Below are 6013 nucleotides of genomic sequence, written 5' to 3' on the forward strand. Positions count from 1 at the left end.
GTTTCCAATCATTAGGTGTCAGCTTCTGTTCTGACAAATTTTCCAGTAAGGCTTTGGTGTAGGGTGCATGAGGGCCATATTCTTTAACAGCCTGCAACAAGTCCTTGATCAGTTTCATTGGGATGGGTTCATATTGGTCCGGGACCGCGGCTGCACCAGGGATCGCAGCATTCCCGCCTGCAGCAGGAATTGCAACGACAGCAGGGGTCCCCCGGATGATGGGAAATGCAGAAATCATTGGGTGTGCTGTATCCCCAGAGTCAATTAGCGCAGCGGACAGAGAAGCTGCAATCGGGGTTACCACAGGGGTTGTTCTTAAAGGTGCATTGTGGTCATTTTGTAGAAATAGGTCAGGAGTGCTAAAGTCATCATTGTCCAGTCTATCAGGAGGCTTCTTCCTACTGTGGTAGGAATCATACTGAGAAGGCAATGGAGGTGCAGAAGGCAATAGGGATGCACTAGGTGCTGGAGGTAGTATCTGTGGCAAAGGAGGGTACATGGACATGGCCCCACATTCCATTTGTTGATTGAAAAGGATGTTCCTTGGGGAAAGATTCTTAAGAGAAGCCCTCACTTTGCACCAACTAAAAAGAATGCGTGAAGTAATTTTCGGGTCGTTTTGAAATGTGCTCCCAATCTTCATCCATTGTTCTAAGTCAAGGGTGCCACTCTCAGGGACCCATGGACAACATGAATATATGGCCAAAACTAAGTCTTCCAGCTCTTTCTTTGTGGCTGGGTGGCCATGGCGTGTAATTAGAAAGAACAGTTCATCTACGAAAGCCTTTTGGTCTTGGGATAATCCTGAGCCCATTGTATGTATCTGAATTTGACCAACCTACTCACCCTTTGGGATCCTTTAAAAGGATGATTAGCGCGCTGAGCTCGTGCAGAGCGAGGTGGTAGGGCAGAACACAAGTACCGTCGTTCTGTGGTCGTAACTGAAGATTGATGGCCCTTTTCTTATGTTCGATCACACGGGAGCACCACTTATTGCGAGGCCGGCTCGAAGAAAGTGTGTGCTGAAAAATAAATGACTCCCAAAGACAGAAGACTTCGCTTTGTTTAGCTCTTTCAGTTTGCTGGGGAGAGACTGTTCTTTCTGTTAGCTGGGGAGAAAACTGAACTGCCTCACAGCTTCTCTCTGCAGTGTTCTTCTATTTTCTCTTTCGGTTTCTCCCTCAGCTTTATCAGCTCAGCTCTCTCCAGCCACTGTCAGAGTGATTTATTGCCTATAAGAACGCCTACTTTCAGCAGAGTTTCAGCCTATCAAACAGCTTATACAGCAAAACCTATCCTATTACAATGCAATAGGAAATGAGGAAATATGCTTCTTCCTGTTGCCTATAGATATATGGAGAGTACATAGATTTATAGATATAGCTACATACAGTAATAAACTCGCTTTTCTGCTGCTGCAGAACCATTTCCCAACACCCACGTCCTCTCCCAAATCCGCCACCACTCTCTCTAACCTTCTTCCCTTCCCGGTATATTGTATACATAAGGTCCCTCTTCTTCTTTCTTCTTCTCCTGCTTTGGACTAACCCACTCTTCTGATCCCCAGCTTTTCTTGTTCCCCCTTTCTTCCCCCTCTGTCATCAAGAAAACCTCCATCCCTTTTCCTCTCTTTCCTCTCTCTCCCCCTCCTGCTCCTCCTCTTCCTGTATTTAGACCTTCCATCTCTCTGGTGTATTGCATTATGGTGTCTATTGCATTATCGCCTCCTCCTGCCTCAGATGTGTGAGGGGACGGGCTCCCTCCCTCCCTTTTATTGTCACCTCCATCTTCACTTCACATATGCCCACGTGGGCCATAGGTTTCTGTCATTTTTGTTTCCAAATTGGACACTACAGGGCAGTGTGTCAGTTTTTACAAAAGTAATTTGGAAATAAAATATTTGGGTGGGCCAAAGAAGCAGCCTTCCAAGGTCCCCTGTGGCCGCTGGTCCTCCAGAGGCTAACTGACCCTGTTTGTAGGAGAACGGAGAGTTAAAGAACCAGGACCTTCCACTCAACACCACCGTCCATTTCAATTTTCTGCACTTCACTATCCACCACTCCATCACGGCTGACTGTCCCGTAGGGAACATCAGACTGAGAGCTAGTGACTGGTCCAGGGCACGTGGTAAACCTCATGACTGAATCTGGGTTCCAACAGTAAAAGCAGATGCCCATCTGTTCATCTTGCCAATGTAAGTTTCCAAATTGATTTCCTCAAGTGAGGATGGTGTTGCTTGTTCTGGGTTTTTCGGGCTCTTTGGCCGCGTTCTGAAGGTTGTTCTTCCTGACGTTTCGCCAGTCTCTGAGGCCGGCATCTTCAGAGGACAGCAACCAGAGGATGGTGTATTCATTATCTTTTAGTTAAAGGCACCTCCTGAATTTTCCTCCAGGGATGTCAAGACCATGTAAGTGGCTCCTCTGTTCTCCATTTTACCTACCACCACAAACTTGCTCCTAAGATGAGAGGAATGGAGTAGCCCGAGGATCACACAGTCAATTCCACGATTCAAAGGGGACTGGTGGAATTCTGGTCTCTCCGGCACAGGCATCAAGCTTGGCCATTGTGGGGAACGGAATTCTGAAGAGGAAGAATTCTAGAGAGGTTTGATGTTCTTCATCATCTTAGAACTGCAGAGCTGGAAGGGACCCGATGGATCAGGAAGCCCAGCCCTTCTCAGGGAGACACAGTGGGGAATCAAATGCCCCACCTCCGGCTCTGTAGCCAGGGACTTAAACCCACTGAACTATCCAGGAGTTGTTGTTTTTAACCTCCCTTGCACATCTCCCAGGATGCCCCAAGATAGCACGGGAATTCTGGGATATTCTGGTAGTCGTAGTCCAAAAAGTGATCTCTTGCCCCTCTTTTTTCGTTCATGTCAGAAGCACCACCACACAATTAATAAAGAAATCAGATAGTTTTTGCCCACTAACAGGCAACATCAAGAGCATTGAGGGCAGGTAACGTCCCATCTTCCACAGTACATGTCAAGGGGCATACATAGCGCACACCTGCATAGGTGTGAAGTTGCCTGTTCATCCCTGCGCTCACACAGGGCTGTGTTAGTGTGAAAGCCTCCCTTTCTTACGTTCACTTTGGTTCTGCCAACTCCAGTCTGTAGCTTCTTAAGCGAATTCCAAGTAACCTAGTTCTACATGTGGCCAGAGGCTAGTTTCTATCTACGAGGTGAGTAGTTCTTTCTTATATAGTCCTGGCCTTCTCTGATGTTCTGAAAAAGCCTTCCCTTGATTTTAATCTGGAAGGGATGTAACGGTATCTGATGTTGGAATTTTATTTGCAACCTTGCATGCTGTCTCTAATTCATGTGACTGGGAGAGAGTTATCTGGGCTGGGGCGATTATCCAGCACTAACCAGTCTTTCCTTCCAGCCTTTGAATTCAAAGAGAGCTTGGTCTTCTCTGCTGCCTGTTTTTCCCTTCGGGTTCATTGGTTGGAAGTAATTGTTTGCTGTTGATCTTTCAGTCAACTGCTAGTATGTATCTGTATGCAGTAGAGAAAGCAGTATACACGTCTGCAATTTCAAGCAATTGTAAGTAAATAAACATTTTTTTAGGCTTTCTGCTACAAAAGTCTCAGAGTGTTCTTTGTCATGATAGAAATCAAGTACTGTACCACATTTTCTTGTGGCTAAAGGAGAGTATTACAGCCTCACACCCCTTTGACAGTCAGAACTTGTTTTTATTACTTCCATTCAGATTAAGTGAGTTAGGTGGTTGTCTCATGCATGGTATATGGTCGACCAAACCAGATGGGTGGGATATAAATCAAATAAATAAATAAATAAAAATATATCTTATAATGGGAGTCCATAATGTAACAAATAAAGCAACTTGTGACTTTCCAGATGCTCTTCGGCCTAACTAGTACCATTCTTCATTGACATGACCAGTGATGAACAATGGTGGTTAGAAGTTACAGTGGTGCCTCGCTTAACGATTACCTTGTTAAATGATGTTTTAATAGGCAAAATTCGCTTCCCGATGATCGGTTCCCTGCTTCAGGAACCGATTTCTTGCTAGACGATGTTTTTAAAACGGCTGATCGGCGGCTTCAAAATGGCCACCCGCTGTGTGAAATGGCTCCCTGCTGTGTTTTTGGACAGATTCCTTGCTTTACAGGCACCGAAAATGGCCGCCCCTATGGAGGATCTTCGCTGGACGCATTGAACGGGTTTTCAATGCGTTTCAATGGGATTTTTTATTTCACTCGAGGATTTCGCTCTACCACGATTTCGCTGGAACAGATTATTCTCATTAAGCGAGGCACCACTGAACTTGGCTGGTCACCCTTTTTACATCATGTGATAGATTTCTGTTTTGGATACAAGTTGTCCTTTCAAAACTTGGGGTTACACGCTACCCCACTAAAAGCATCCCATGTGGACAAGTATGACAGAAAGATGGCATGTGCTACTGGAAGTTTTACAAAATCAAAATAAAGGGGCTTGACTTCTGAAGTGCGGAAGGGGACCATTTGCCAAGGGCAAGAATGATGTTCTGAGCCATGCCAAAGGAGATCAAATTTTCAAATTCATTCATTCATTCACTCAGGCAAAATGTTTTGGTACTTTGAGGAATAATAGATTTATTTCTGTGTGAGCTTTTATGGATCAAAATCCCTTCTTCATGAAAACTCAGACTGAAACAAACCTGTAGACCCTTGAAGTGCTGCAGTATTTCCCTCCTTTCCTTCTTTTTCCCTTTGAATTTTGCCAACATGCAGAGACAGGCTAACATGGCTACGTCTTTAGAAACTCCATCCTAGAAAGTGCTTTATTGACCTTTGCCAACTCTGCCATTTGATGGACAAGTGGCATCTGCTTTATCTTACCAAGCAATGAGAAGCTCCAATGGAGGTTGTTAAATAAACTCAAAACTAATACTTTGGGGTTTTATGTAAGGTACTGACAAGTGGAAAACCCTGAAAGGGTCGTCATAAGTCAAGAATAGACTTGACAACAGATGATGATTACTGACATGACAGTGGAACATAAATACATGCTGTTGCATAGTTTCAGCAACCTGGGATATTTGTCTCTCCATCACCCTTGATGAAGAGAGGATTGTTTACTTATCTATTTATGAACCACCAACTGCAGCAATGTCCTTGGAGAAGGTTTTGTAAGCAAGAGGTCAAATAATAATAAAACAAGGGTGTTTCTTCAGAAACCTTTGTTTGTGGAAAGAGACAGGTCTGCCCACGTAATCCTCAAATCCCACAACCTTCATGTATTCTTCCTTTGCTGTCTTGTGATGGCACAGAGGTGAACAAGGGACATTTTAAAGAGAAAGTTGGGGGAAAATATTTTAAATAAATTTGAATAAAATAAGTATTTGTGCAGGACACACACTGTGTCAATTTCTACCTAGCTGGAATGGCTTTGAGAGTCATCAACACCACACCATTACAACAGTCTGATATTATCTGAACATACATGACACATCACCTTATGGAATTCTAGAACATGTAGTTTAATGAAGAGTGGCAGAAAGCTATCTTGAGGACTCCCATGAACTGCAGGAGAGAATTCTGGGTACTTCACCAAACTACCAATCCCATAATTCCACAGAATGGAGCCATGGCAAGTCATCTGATCCGGCACAGCTGTTCTTAGTTCCTTCACCTTTCTTCAGAAGCACGTCCAACCCTAAAATTATTGTATCTTCTAGATATCCAGTATGAATTTCTTGTCTGGAGTAGTTCCTGGCATTAGTAGTTAGAAAAGGTTGGAAGAAGCCTGATTTAGAGTCATTTAAAAGTAAACACGAAATCAACCCCGAGTGCTCACTGGAAGGACAGATCCTGAAGCTGAGGCTCCCATCCTTTGGCCATCTCATGAGAAGAGAAGACTCCCTGGAAAAGCCCCTGATGTTGGGAAAGTGTGAAGGCAAGAGGAGAAGGGGACAACAGAGGACGAGATGGCTGGACAGGGTCATCGAAGCAACCAACATGAATTTGACCCAACTCTGGGAGGCAGTGGAAGACAGGAGGG

The sequence above is a fragment of the Pogona vitticeps genome, chromosome 11 (assembly GCF_051106095.1).
Source record: "Pogona vitticeps strain Pit_001003342236 chromosome 11, PviZW2.1, whole genome shotgun sequence".
NCBI lineage: Eukaryota > Metazoa > Chordata > Lepidosauria > Squamata > Agamidae > Pogona > Pogona vitticeps.